Here is a 15,567-nt window from a genome sequence, read left to right on the forward strand (position 1 = left end):
GCAAGATAATTTAGGATTAATGAGCCCTACTACCTTCATAAATATCTCACCCAAAACTTTCTTTCAAAGTATAAATTGAATTATGAACCTCATCTGTTTAGAACACTTTAATCGATTGCCCTCAGGAAAAATTCGGACTCCTTAAGTGGCCCATAAGTTCCTGCATGATCTGGTCCCGGCTCATTCTCCAGCCTCTTCTCTGCCTCCTTGTCTGCTGTTTCCTCACCACACCAGCCCTTTACTTCCTCAAATGTGAGGCTTATTCCTGCTTCAGGCCTCCTCCCATACTTTTTCCTTCTTCCCTCTACTTAGAACATTCCATCCCAAGCAAAGAGCACCTCTCTGTACATGCTCATCCCCAGCCCAAATGTCGGCATCTCTGTGAATGTTCACAGAAGCTCTCCCTAATCTAAGGTAGGTTTTGTGTATTATTATAACCCTTGTCACATTTCTAATCAAGTATTTGTGTGGGCTTATGGGTTCATGTTTGGTTCCCTGATGGCCCTACGAGCCCATGTGGGGCAAAGTTGATGCTGTCCTTCTTTCCTTTTTTAACTTACCAGAAAGTATTGATTGCTTCATTTGTTCATACATAGTTACTAGGGTGACAAATATAAGATATATCCTTTTTATTAATGTGGCAAGAACAGATAACATGAGTTCCACCCTCTTAACAAACTTTAATTTTACAGTACAATATTGTTAACTATAAGCACTGTCAAACAGCAGATCTCTAGAACGTATTCTGACAGTGCTTTGGCACCACGTATCTCCAGCATCTCTACCTTAATGTCTTTACAGGCTAGGTCCTTGATAAATATTTTTTGGAGAAAAAAGAGACTGGCTTTGAGTCATGGAGGAAGATGATGCTTCTGCCCTCCCCTGCTTTTCTCATTCCCTCAGGTATAACCACAATACACCATGACTCCAGACAGGAACTTTCTTTGTTGGGTACAGGGCTCCGCCCCTTTGCTGATGGGGAAATAGACAGCTGTCCAAAAGCAGAGATCATTTGTCTAACACAGTGCATTGTGACACAGAGTTGATGCTTTTCCGCTGCCTGTGAGGTAATTCCGTCTAGCTAGAGGTGCTGTCTGTGGGATAACAAGAACGAAAAGGACAGAACAGTTTTTTCACCAAAGTTTAGGGTTAGAACAACAGAGCGTCTCTGCTTGAAGTATGCATCAGGTTGAAGGAAAACCCCTAAATGTTATCCACACTTCAACGGGTCTTTTATAGGAAGAATCTTGGTAAGTATCAACACCCATGGAAGTTCAGGGTTCTGAGTGACAAGGATTTAAATGAGAGAGCTCAGGACCTCAGGAAATTGTCTGGTCTATGCACATCACTTTTAAGGCAGGCAGAGCTTTATTGACCTAATCTGGTTAGCATCATGATATTCTGATTGCTAGTACCCTGGTCTGCTGTAGTGTTTATCATTGGCACACCATCATTCTGTTGCAAAGAACTGGGACTGACCCGGTACACTTAGTTCTTTTGAATAGAGTGATGAAATGTGTTTTCCTTTTTCATTTCTCTGAATGTCTGACCTACATTTTACCTTTCTGTTATCATGTAAAAGAACATTGTATTCTACTTCTGGTTTATTATAAGGGGAGATTATGTTTCTGTGGTGTAGGAATATATGATCTTCAGCTTGTATTGGGTCAAGGTAGCCCACATACAATGAAATATATTCATACAGTGAAAATCTTTTTATGTATTTTGATTCAGATGCAGAATTTAATTTTATAAGATGAATAAACTAAACACAGAGGTCAAAATTTTTTGAAGCCTTATAACTCCTTCTATTTGAGGTTAGAGATAAGGTTATCTGAGTGCTTTTAGTTCCCCAAGCCAAGAAGTTAGTTAGAAATAGGCTTTTTAAAGGAAAAAGATAAATGTTAATTTGCAATTATTTTCAAATATGAATTGCTGTGAAAATGGTTCCACTTTGTTTTGGTTCAAAACTTCATCATCCGATGTTTTGAAATCAGATCATGGGTTTTACATATTGATTATTACCTAGTGAATAAAACAACAGTGTCTGACTCGAAAATGATATTTCCTTTACTGATGACAAGAACATTTTCTTGGCTCTCTGTTACCCATGGAAATAAATATAGGCTATAATCTCGATGGTCACACTAATTATTTATCATCAGTGTCACCGCCATCAATGCTTTGAACATTATTACTGTCATCACCTACTGCCAGTAACATCATTGTCATGGACTTTTTCTTTTCCCATCAAATCCTCCTCCTCTAATTCACAAAAGTCTGGCCGACAAAATTTGCCAAAGAACTACTTTAATATCCACTTTAAGGAACAGTTAATACTAGCAAACTTTATCTGATTAACTGATGCATGCTGCTGAAAGTTTTCAAAAGCCTGTTCCCTTAAACAGGCTAAGTAAGCATACATTCTCTGTATTCATTTTCTGTTGCTGCATAACAAGTACCACAGATGTTGTGCCTTAAACCCACATAAATGTTTTTCTAGCAGTTTCTGTGGGCTAGGGGTCCAGGCCTGGTTTAACTTCATCTCTGTCCGGAGTCTCCCAGGCAGCAGTCACGGTGTTGACAGGGCTGCGGTTTCATTTGAGGCTCAGGGTTCTCCTCCAAGCTTGTTCAGGCTGGTGGCAGAATTCAGTTTCTTTCAACTGGAGACAGAGGCCCTTTTTCCTTGTGGCTGCTGGCTGGGGACTACTTTCAGCTCTTAGAGGTCTCCTACTCTTCCTTGCAACGTGGTCCTCCCTATAAACATGGCAGTTTGCTTCTTACACCTCTCTCATGCTCCAATCTCTCTCTCTAAGAGCACGGTCCCTTGTAGGGACTCACCTGGGTAGGTCAGGCCCATCCAGGATAATATATCATTTGATTAACTCAGAGTTAACTGAATACTAACTTAGCCATGAGAGTAAATCCCACGCATTCTCACATTCTCACATCTAGCCTTCTTTCAGGGTGAAGGATTATATAGTGTTTGTGTGTATCAGGGGACATCTTTTTTTTTAAGTTTACCTATTTATTTTGAGAGAGAGAGAGAGAGAAAGAGAGAGAGAAAAGCACTAGCAGGGGAGGGGCAGAGAGAATTCCAAGCACTGACAGCGCAGAGCCCGACATGAATCTCCATCTCACAAACCGTGAGTTCATGACTTAAGCAGAAGTCAAGAGTCAGATGCTCAACTGATGGCACCCAGGGGCCCGAGGGAGGCCATCTTTAGTTCTGCCTACCACATTATCTAACCTGCCTGGTACTTTCTTCAGCTCTTCCCTATAGACCTGTGCTGTCTAATATGGGAGCAAGGTGGGGTTCCTGGGTGGCTCAGTCAGTTAAGCATCCAACTTCAGCTCAGGTAATGATCTCACAGTTCGTGGGTTTGAGTCCCGCGTCAGGCTCTGTGCTGACAGCTAGCTCAGAGCCTGGAGCCTGTTTCGGATTCTGTGTCTTCCTCTCTCTCTGGCCCTCCCCTGCTCATGCTATCTCTTTCTCCCTGTCTCTCTCTCTCCCTCAGAAATAAATTTAAAAAAACATTAAAAAATTTTTAATATGATAGCAAGGAGCCATCCTGCTACTTGGATTGACATGCACTAAACTGAAATGAATTAAAGCCACATAAAATTGAGAATTCAGTTTCTTAGTCACATTAGCCACCTTTTACATGCTCAGTGGTCTCATTTCATCATCACAGAAAGTTCTATCTGGTGTGAAAGTGTTAACGGTTGGGACGGATTATCATTTCTATATAACCTAGCTAATATGACTTTTATTGTCTTAATGCATAAAATTGGCTAAAACTGGAAATTTTTAGACACTGTGTAGGCAGGCAAGAGGAGACATATTTTAAAAGAGTATGTTGTAAGGACACCAGTCTAAACCAGACTGACTCCATAACGGGCTTTAAGTTTCCCCTCTAAACTAGAAGGCCTAAGTTTCAGTTTCCCTGAAACTATCAGACAGCTACACATTGCCCAAGGCTGAAGAAACTGCCCACCACATCACTCCACCACACTACCTTGGCAACGCCCAATCAAGAAAGGCCAGCAACTATAGATAAAACTCTATTACCTAATGTTAAAGTTAACCCATTAGGCGCCGAACAAGACCCTAGGCTCACTCTGTAATTGGTTAAATTTAAAAGTACTCTAAATGTTGTAATTGGGTCTCGCCAAAAGTAACAAATACTCTAGACAATGTGTATTGTTAAACCCGCTGTCAATGGTATTTGTATAATTATGATTGGATCACTGTTTCCATGCCACAACTTCTGTCACTCCCCCGTCACAAACCCCATAAAAACCCTACTCTGCCTTTGTTCGGGGCTCACAGCACGGATCCACCGCGCTGGTAAAATCTGAGCCCGAGCTCGAGCCTGTAATAAAACCCTTTGCCTTTGCATGCGTGACTCGGTCTCCCCATTGGTGTCTGGTCATTGAGGATATCGCGATCTGGGTATAACAATATTAATATGTGTTAAGTCATATCACAGAGGTGGTATTTTTTGCCCTACTCAGAGTCTGAACCTCAGGGACAATTTCTTGCTATTGTGTCTCCTTTTTGTTGTGGCTAATGGCAGCAATGGAACATTTCCATCACCACATACACTCCTACTGGAGACTGCTTCACAGAAGCCCATAAAAAGAGATACACTTCAATCTTATGCACAACTAGTGCAGTCTTGTCCAGTGGGACATTCTCTGATGACGGAAATGTTTAATATCTATGCCATCCAATATGGTAGTCAGTAGCTAGAGTAGTTAGTGACTAGTGAGCACTTGAAAAGAGACTAGTGAGGAGCTCAATTCTTAATTTTATTAGATTTTAATTATAAATTCATAAATTTAACATCTTAAATAGATATATGTAGCCACTGGTTAACAGATGGGACAGCACAGGTCTGGAATACTACACATTTACCATTCCCTGCATCCCTCAAAGGAGCTGGATACTATTTCACCATTTGCTCAGATACAAAATCTGGGAGCTCTTGGGAGTGCGGCGGAAAGATGGCTGGGTAGGTTAGGAAGAAACAATGCAATGCTCTTAGCTTTTCGTTATGGTGTAGACAATTTTGAAAGTCCAAGAAAAGAGGTTGAAATGTAATATCTCCTCGTTTTAAATCTTGCTTTAGATTCAAGTTAGCTTTTCATCTTTAGCAATTTGTCTGCCTTGAGAACTTTACAGCTTTATTCAGCTGGAAGAAATTTTCTCACAATGTTTCTCCTTGCATTCACTTGCCTCTTGCTTTGTTACATTTAATTATATCTCCCCTTAAGGCAGATGGGAGGGAAAACATCAAGTAAACATGTTCCACTTCAGAACTTGTTCTTCCCCCAAAAGGTATAATTTGTAACTTAATAAACATAACCACATTGTGATTTAATTAACAAGTCACAGCCACAAACAAAATAGTAAATCTGTGATTTACTTTAACATGAGGAAAATGGCAGATCTCTTTTAGATGAGAATTTAAAGTGAAGTAAAGTCAAATTTAGCTCAGTGTATCATCCCTTGATGTGCTGATGGGCTGTCACAAAGACACACACTGTCTATCTCCGTGGAATGTACACCTATTTTTAGGGATGACAATTTCCAACATGCCAATGTGTTTAGGTATCATTTCCAGATGCTCAGCTTCTCAGGAACTGGCCCAAATGTTGAAACCACATGACACTCCTGAAGATAACTATCTGCATTAGCAACAGCATGTAAAGTCCAAGTCAAAAATGAAGTTAGGCAAGCAAACTTTATGGTTAAATTTTACCATAGCTAGAGTTTGGCATTTCTACTATGTATAGTTTGAAACAGAAAATCCCTGAAGTACTTCTGTTTGTAGAGGAATAAGAGGAGAATGGCTACTTATTTTTCTTTTCTATGGGTCAGGATGTCCCAGAGTCAAATGAAGGGTCATGGCTGTGAATTTCTAAGAAAAGGAGACATCCTTGTCCTCCATACGTACCAGAGAGGTTAGAGAAGGCCACTCTGGGCACTGACTTAGGTATGGTTACAAGTTTCAACTCCAGTTACCAAGTAGAGCTATAAGGAATAAACTTAGGGAACAGAACTCTGAGAATTTCTGTACTTCCCCTTGTACCCAAGAGCCAAGGAGTATTTCCACTCACTATATTCTCTATGCTTGGTGCCTTATTATTATTATTATTATTATTATTTCCTTGAGCTACTGAGTGATAAATAGGATTGGAGGGTGGTAATGTGCAGCAGGATGGTGATACTTTGAAACATCACCTAAATCGCCTTCTGTCTTGGGTAATTCATTTCATATTTTCTTCCTTGCAATCTTCTACCACTCACTTTAGGTTCTGAAGTTGAGACTCACTGCCATGGAAAATAAGAAGCAGAGGGTGGATACAGCTGAAAATAAACACTTTAACTAAGTCAACGGAAGGATTTTATTTAATCTCCCAGCAGGCACGCTGGTCTGAAACCAAGATGCATTTGATTTTTAAAAAAGCAGGAACTTGGGGCACCTGGGTGGCTCAGTTGGTTAAGTATTTGACTTCGGCTCAGGTCTTGATCTCACTGTTCAGGTCATGATCTCACTGTTCGTGGGATCAAGCCCCACGTCAGGCTCTGGGCTGACAGTTAGCTCAGAGCCTGGAGACTGTTTTGGATTCTGTGTCTCCCTCTGTCTCTCCCTCTATCCCACCCCTGTTCACCTTGTCTCTCTCTCTCTCTCTCTCAGAAATAAATAAAACGTTAAAAAATTTTTTAAAAAGCAGGAACTTGAGAGAAAAGTAGTTTTGGAGTTGAGTTGCCTTGGTAGATTAAGAACTATGTGGAACAGCACAGTGGGAGGCTATAGGATATGACGTCTTTATGTCATAAAGGTTTTTTTTTTGTTTTTGTTTTGTTTGTTTTTGCTTATTTTAGCTAGGAAGGAAAGAAGATACTAAAATATATCCTATTCAGAGGGAGGAACTTACAGAGAATTGAGAGAGGAAAACAACAGACTGGGATGTTTGCATAGCCTGTGTTCCACCCACCTCTGCCTTGTGGGTCAGAGCTCCTGTAGGTGAAGAGAATAGACACCCTGATAGTTGGAGGAATGTGAAAGAGGGGGTCTGTACAAATGTAGGGTTGTAGTTGATTTGTTCATTCATTCAACTGTGTTTTGCATGTTTCAGGCACCATGCACTCTTTTTTTTTTTTTTTTTTTACAAATAGTTTATTGTCAAATCGGTTTCCATATAACACCCAGTGTTCATCCCCACAAGTGCCCTCCTCCATGCCCATCTTCCCCCTCCCCCCCACATCCATCAGTCCTCAGTTTGTTTCTCAGCATTCAAGAGTCTCTCATGGTCTGCCTCTCTCCCTTTCCCCCACAATTTCCCCCCTTCATTTCCCCCTTGTTCCTCAGTTAAGTTCTTCTTAATCCTCCTATACGTGCAAACATATGATATTTGTCCTTCTCTGCCTGACTTATTTCGCTCAGCATAACACCCTCAAGGTCCATCCATGTTGCTACACATGGCCAGATTTCATTCTTTCTCATTGCCATGTAGTATTCCATGGTATAGATAAACCACATCTTCTTTATCCATTCGTCCGTTGATGGACACTTAGGCTCTTTCCATGTTTTGGCTATTGTGGAGAGTGCTGCTATGAACATTGGGGTACATGTGCTCCTATGCATCAGCATTTCTGTATCCCTTGGGTAAATTCCTAGCAGTGCTATTGCTGGGTCATAGGGGAGTTCTATTGTTAGTTTCCTGAGGAACCTCCACACTGTTTTCCAGAGGGGCTGTACCAGTTTACATTCCCACCAACAGTGTAGGAGGGTGCCCGTTTCTCCACATCCTCGCCAGCATCTAGAGTTCTCTGATTTGCTCATTTTAGCCACTCTGACTGGCGTGAGGTGGTATCTCAGTGTGGTTTTGATTTGTATTTCCCTGATGAGGAGGGATGCTGAACATCGTTTCATGTGTCTGTTGGCCATCTGGATGTGCTCTTTGGAGAAGTGTCTGTTCATATCTTCTGCCCATTTCTTCACTGGGTTGTTTGTTTTTTGGGTGTGGAGTTTGGAGAGTTCCTTATAGATTTTGGATATTAACCCTTTATCTGATATGTCATTTGCAACTATCTTTTCCCATTCCGTTGGTTGCCTATTAGTTTTGTGGGTTGTTTCCTTTGCTGTGCAGTCAGGCACCATGCACTCTTAACTGGAGTGGACTCAAGAGAGAGTATGAGGGCAAAGACTTAAAAACAGTGAAATCTAATGAACGTTTGAGGAGTGTAATTAAAGGGGATGGATGATATGGGCCAGTATCTGCGGGAAGTAGAGTCAGGGGACAGTTTTGTTTTTTTAATATTTTTAAAATTTGTTTTTAAGATGAAATGAAACACAGCATGTTGTGACCAGATAGGAATGACTCAGTAGGGAGGGGGAATTTGTCAATGCAGGAGAGAGGGACCAAGTCACTGTAACAATGTGCTTGATAAGTCAAAGGGGATGGGAATGAGAGTTGGGCTTTGCTGGAAATTATAACACGGACACCAGAGTATGGGTAAATGTAATAGTAGGATCAGAAATGCAAGCAGATAATATAACATGATATGAAGGTTGCAATGATATAGATCCAATACATTAAATATTTAGGAAACTCCATTCCAGCTGACGACTTGCCACCCTCCTGACTTGAAAGGCAGTAGCAATGTCCAGTGGCTTTCTACTGGGTATGATTGTCTCCCTCATCGGCCAGGGAGATTTGGTGACATGTGGAGATGGTTTTTGTCACAGCTGGAGGAGGGGCTGTTACTGGCTTTTCGTGCGTAGAGGTGAGGGAGGCTGCTAGAAAGCCAACAACACAAAAGATAGTGCCCCACCATCACGAATCACCTGGTCCAAAGTGTAGAGAGAGCAAGGGCTGAGAAACTTTGGCAAGAGCCAGGCTACCTGATCTCTTCCAAAATGTGCTGCAGTTATTAATGGCACAGTTAATTTTGTTTGTTTGTGGCCTCACATAGTGTAACTGCAGTTTGGAAGCTCTTTGGGGCCTCTTTTATGCAATCACTAATAGCCAAACAGAGAAGAAAGAAGAAACAAACCGAACACCAGGCCAAAGGATTGAATTCGTGGCTCCTAGAAGACATCCAGCCACATGACCCCCTGCAGGAAATTCTTCCATCTGAAAGCATGTGACCTTTGGTTTAACTATGTCACCCAGTCAACCTCCCACAACGCAGCTTGTGTTGAAGTGACTCATCCCGGTTCTAGCTCGCCACCTTCATGGAACAAGTTCTATGAGAAACAAATGCCCACAGGTGTTCCAGTTCAACGGAGAATGGTAAAATGGGGTTAACTGGTGAATTAGTTCTGGGGGAGAATAAACTTCTTATAACTTTATCTTTTGAAGTCATGTGTTGATGCATAATATGCATCTTCTCAGCTCAAATGAGAACAATGAAGATGCAGTTTCATAAGCTTTGTAATCATATGGTCATGCAAAAATATTGTTTAAAATTTGACAAACCAAGCCTCAGGAAAAAATAAGGATTTGAAAATTTGCCTCTTCCTAATGCAAAGTTCACATCATCTGGTCCATGTTTCGATAGGATTAGAAGTGGATTTTTTATAACCATAAGCAGAGTGGAAGGAATGGGAATAACAAAGAAGTTTGAAAGACCAGAACATTTTATTTTAATATTCACTAACTTGAAGACAGATGTGAAACATTATCACCTAGTGCTTAGGCAAGATTTGATGGAATGTTTTCTAAAAGTAATCTAAGTACTAGCGCCTATGTGAGAGCTCCTATCTTCTTTGACAACCTGTCTTATTTTTCAAATTCACTGAATGATAGTACCTGCAAGAAGGAATAAACAAGACCAATCAACTCTTACCAGCTAAAATTAGCTTTACCTAGTTGCACATAGGAACATAGGTAAATGACATGAAAAAAAAAATCAACTGGCTCCAAAAAATATCAGTAAGTATGTGTATTGTAATCTACCTCAAAATCTTTTCAAAGAAGGCAAGGCATAAACACTACAGAAACATACAAAAAGCTAGTGGTATATGTCTTACTATTGAATAATGCATTGGACTTCACTTATATTCGTTCCTTTATTTTCGAATTCTTTAAAGAGAGTTTTCTTTATTATGTCATCTTAGGCTATAAATTGATCTATAATGCATCTGTCTATATTTGTTAACTGCTCACTCTTCACAGAATACTGACTTGGTTCTGGGATTCGGTGGTAAGTAAGATGCTCTCGTTGCTCTAAGGGGCTTGCAGTCAAGCAGGATAGAGAGAGAGAAAGAAGTATACAGGCAACAGCAACATAATGAGATAAGTTTTATGGCAAAGGTAACATGAGTATGCAATGCAAGGTCAAAGTGGGAATACTTAACAGAACCTGGAAGATTTCTGAGGATGAGTCAGTGGAATTCTGAGCTGCTCTCTGAAGGATGAGCAGTAGTGTGTAAGAAAGAGCAGAACATTTCAGGCAGATGGAATGACCTATTCAGATGTTCAGAGGTGAGATACAGCATAGGACAGAAACCATTGACAGAAATGTCAATGGTTCAATATGACATTGGTCTAGAAAATAGGAGAGACCAATGGGGTCATGCTATGGTCTGAATATTTGCTTCTTCCCAACTTCCATATATTGAAATCCTACCCCCTAAAGGTGATGGCATCAGGAGATGGAGCCTTTAGCAGTTGATTAGGTGATGAAGGTAGAACCCTCATTAACGGGATTAGTGATTTCATAAAAGAGATTTTATAAAAGTGCAAGTCCCCTCCGCTATGGAGGACACAGTGAGAAAGTGCCAGCTATGAACCAGGATGAGGACCCTCACCCTGCCATGATGGCTCCTTGATCCTGGACCGTTAACCTCCAGAACTGTGAGAATAAATTTCTGTCATTTATAAGCTACCCAGACTTTTGTGATATTTTCTTAGAGCAGCCCAAACAGACTAACAGACTGCTGAAAATAGGTAATCAGGGGCCAGATCACCAAGGACACTTTATCCTGAAAGCACTGGATAATCACTAGGATTCATTAGTCAGTGAAGCAACATGCTTACGTTTCTAAATGAAGAATCTATGGTTAATAATGTGGAGCACATATCAGAGAAAGATGAACTTGGAGACAATGAGCCCAGTTAAAAGGCTGTTTTGTAAACCATGCGGCCTGGGCTAAGGTAATGAGATCTTGATAAGAAGAGTTGGGGGTAAAGTGGGCACAATTTTGTGATTGCTTAGATATAAGAGGTGAGGGAAATAATGAGAGCGATCCCTATCTCTTTGGTTTAGGAAATTGAGTTAATGGTGATACCACTGACAGAGGAGGCCATCCAGGAGTTTTTAGGGAAGATAAGGTCTTTTTTTCTAAATATAATTTATTGTATGCCTAACATACAGTGCATACAATGTACTCCTGGTTTTGGGGGGTAGATTCCTGTGGTTCATCGCTTACATACAACACCCAGTGCTCATCCCAACAAGTGCCCTCCTCAGTGTCCATCACCCATCTTCCCCTCTCCTCCTCACATCAACCCTCACTTTATTCTGTCTTTAAGAGTCTCTTGTGGGGGCACCTGGTGGCTCAATCGATTTAGTGCCTGACTTCACTCAGGTCATGATCTCACAGTTTGTGGGTTCGTGCCCCATGCCGGGCTCTGTGCTGATGGCTTGGAGCCTGGAGCCTGCTTCAGATTCTGTGTCTCCCTCCCTCTGCCCCTCCCCTGCTCACGCTCTGTCTCTCTTTTAAAAATAAATAAACATGTAAAAAAAAGAGTCTTTTATGGTTTGCCTCCCTCCCTCTGTGTTTATAACTATTTTTCCCCTTCCCCTCCCCCATGGTCTTCTGTTAAGTTTCTCAGGTTCCATATATGGGTGAAAACATATGATATCTCTTTCCCTGACTGACTTATTTCATTTAGCATGATACCCTCCAGTTCCATCCACATTGCTGCAAATGGCATGATTTCATTCTTTCTCATTGCCAAATAGTATTCCATTGTATATATAAACCACATCTTCTTGATCCATTCATCAGTTGATGGACATTAGGCCCTTTCCATGATTTGGCTATTGTTGAAAGCACTACTATAAACATTGGGGTACATGCGCTCCTATGAATCAGCACCCCTGTATCCTTTGGATAAATTCCAAGTAGTGCTATTATTGGATTGTAGGGTAGCTCTAGTTTTAATTTTTTAAGTAGCCTCCATACTGTTTTCCAGAGTGGCTGCACCAGTTTGCATTCCCACCAGCAGTGGGTTCCCGTTTCTCCACATCCTCGTCAGCATCTATTGTTTCCTTAGTCGTTAATTTTAGCCACTCTGACTGGTGTCAGGTGGTATCCCAGTGCTCTTTTGATGTGTATTCTATAGGGAAGATAAGGTCTATCAACTATTGCACTTAAAGGTATCCACCGACTACAGTGAGCATAGAGATGCACGATGATGTTTTCTCCTCTGCAGCTGCCTACTTCCCATTCATAGGATTCTAAATGCTACTGTTAGAGGAGTGTATATTTCTGAAGACAACTAGTGGGATTTGCAAACAAATCCCTCTGGTAGCATTTCAGAGGTATCAATTCAACAATTCTGTTATTACTGTTTTCTCAAGCCAACTGGCTCACTAATAAATACATCCAAACTAAAGATACATATATTTGCAGAAGTGGCCACTAAATAAAGAACAGGCATGTTACAATATTTAGCACTCAAGTTTGGAAAAAATAAAATATTCTAAAACTAGTCTAAGGTGCTATCAAGAAATGATATAACAGAAATGTATAGAATTGTTGAATTGAATCATTCATTGTATTGCACACCTGAAACTAATAAAATGCCTTATGTTAATTATATTTCAATAGAAATAAAAGTATGCATTTAAATTATATCTTATGCAATTCAATAACAATACTATTAAATACACTTATAGGTGAGAATACTCACTGGTATACTGAACTCAAAACATTTCATTTGGTTACGGAGAATGAAGAATAAATAATGAGAATTAGGTAAATTTTATTTTCAGACAGTTTTTGAAATTCCTTTTCTTGATATAGTTAAAAGTAAAGTATTAATAAATTGTCTCTTAAATCATTGTTGCTAGTTTAGAGTATTAGATATAAATGAGTTATGTGTGACATGCCTTATCCTTAACAGTTTATTGTTTACATTAATGAGGACAAAAATTATACTTTGTTTTTTCGAAATAGAGTCCAAGATCCTAACAGAATTTGTGACAAGAAACAGCTTATACTAAAATGTTAATATTTTTTTTAAGAGGAAGAAGGAATGCACGGAAACTTGTTTTCTGGTCTTAGGTATAAATTTTGATTTTTCTTAGGCTCTATCTTGTTGTTCTTGCAAACCAAACTACAATAGTCATCTATAATAGAGTGAATCATAAAATCACGTTGAAGGTGATTTTAATGTTCCATCATGAAAATTGCAGAAATATTATTCTTTAAGCATGCTGACGTTTTTCAAACATTCTCTTTTTTCAGTGCCATAGCTCAGAGAGGGAAGTGGGCCACTTTTAGAAGAACATGCTATGTGCATAGGTCTGCCTTTTTAATTTCAATTCAAAGAAAATGCAAAAATCTTCAAACACAGCAGAAATTGTGAATTAATAGGACCTGCAATTAAATCTTTTTGTGGCATAAACTGTGCCTACGCCTTAACAAAACAAGATGTCAGCATTGTGAAGGTCAAAGTTGCTTGGCGTCAAATAGATCAAATGCTGAATTGTTTATAAACATGTTAGAAAAGTGCACTGTTGTAAAAATATTCTTATAATCTGCAGAACTTGACACTGACAATAACATTTGCTATTTAGTTAAATGTTGAGAAGGCATTTATAGATAGACACCAATATACAGCAGTTTTCCTGGAGTGTGTCTAGAATGACCTTTGTTCTCCTTTGCAATAATGTTGTACCACTGGAAATACTTGACAAAGACAGATGCTTGCAGTATATACATTTCCTACAATCTCATCTTGGTTTTGAACTTTGTGATCTAAGAGATTTTTTTCACCTAAGTGAGAGTTATTTTTCATAAGATTTTATGATTATTTTTTTCTAGTGAATGCTTTCTACCCTTTTCTCACCCTAAGTATGATTATTCAGGTTATAGGTAAAAGTTTTTACTCTTGAAAGGAATAGGAGATCAGACACGGACACTAAAAAACAAAACAAAACAAACAAACAAACAAACAAAAAACCAATGTAGCACAGGTGGTTCCTCTGCCAATAATATTCCAATATCTTCCCATGCTTTGTGGATAAACATTTAAATTCATTGACTTTTCTTCCCATCAGCCAGCTTTTCCAGCTCTGCTAAAGTGTTCATGTTAGCTGAAATGGCTTACAATGTATCTCTTAGGTACTATTGTGTTGCCTCTGCTTTATGTGTCTTTTGTCCAGTTATGTTGTTTTACCCAAAAGAAGTGCCTTCCCTTTTCCGTGTGTGTTTGTGAGTTCCAATGAAAAGATATCTACATCAAGATACTTCTCTCTCTTGTCTTCCATTTGGGACTATTGCTTTTTTCTTCCACGGAATTAAGAGAAATATGCAGAACAGACACTCGAGAGAAACCACTGCATGTCTTTATAAAACTGTGTCTCCAAGCTTCTGTGACGAAACCATATTCCTGGTCAACGGAATCAGACCACAAAGGACGTTCAAGATGCTTCTTCCTTTTCTGGTCTTGGATCTTTGTCCTTGATTCACAATAACTTGGTGCTCTAGATCTTAAAATTCCAAGGAAAATACACACATTCATCTATTCTCTATCAGAAATGTCACCCTCAAGCATCTTGGTTCAACAATAACTAATAATGAAATTTAGCATCCCTTTAGTGTCAGCCGTGAGGCAAAAAAGATGAGGATTGGCTTTGAGCAGTTTTTTTTCAAATTCTGAAGAGCATTTAGAGTTTGGGGGTGCTGAGGACAGAAAGGGTCACTGAAGGAAAGAAGCTCCCACTCTCATGTTCAGAGCCGCTCTTCTTTCATGGGTTTTGTGATTTTTTTCATAGAATATTTCATTTAAACAGATTACAATGGATTAAAGAAAAAAATAATTTGTTTTAGAGGTCGAAGGGAATCTCTAACTACTCACTCTGTTTATTCAAACTCAACTTTCTCTCCATAAAGCAGAAATCATAGCTTTCCATGAAATTTGTCCTGACCTCTCTCCACCCATAATATCACTTCTTGGAACTCCTATAGCAGTTATTGCCTGGGCTCTGGAGTCTGGCAGTCTAAACTCTGTGCCTTGTTTTCTTCCATTATTATCCTATAATATGATGCTAATAATAGCACCTACCTTAAGGGTCTGTGGTGAGGATTGAATGAATTAAGTTATCGATACTTAGTATGCAAATCACACTGTTATCCATTACTATTATTATTGGCTACTTAATTCTATTCTGTCTTATGATATAATGTGTTGTGTATCATAAAAGATATCAAAAGCTATCTAAAGTTGCTTTTTCATTTTACTATGAAATATTATATACATTCAAATAATTGATATATATGATATATGTATTATAGAATATATATAAGTAAATAT

At 39.4% G+C, this 15,567-nt stretch overlaps 1 long non-coding RNA gene across 1 annotated transcript in view; it reads left to right on the top strand.

Moving 5' to 3' along the window:
* The first annotated feature begins 1,050 nt into the window (after positions 1-1,050).
* LOC144244641 (uncharacterized) overlaps positions 1,051-15,567 on the top strand; it is a 47,557-nt gene continuing 33,040 nt past the window's right edge. The window contains exon 1 of the long non-coding RNA XR_013339010.1: positions 1,051-1,250. This is a non-coding gene — a long non-coding RNA (uncharacterized LOC144244641). The remainder of the gene's footprint in view (positions 1,251-15,567) is intronic.

Source organism: Crocuta crocuta, unplaced genomic scaffold (genome assembly GCF_008692635.1).
Source record: "Crocuta crocuta isolate KB4526 unplaced genomic scaffold, BGI_CrCroc_1.0 scaffold147, whole genome shotgun sequence".
Lineage (NCBI taxonomy): Eukaryota > Metazoa > Chordata > Mammalia > Carnivora > Hyaenidae > Crocuta > Crocuta crocuta.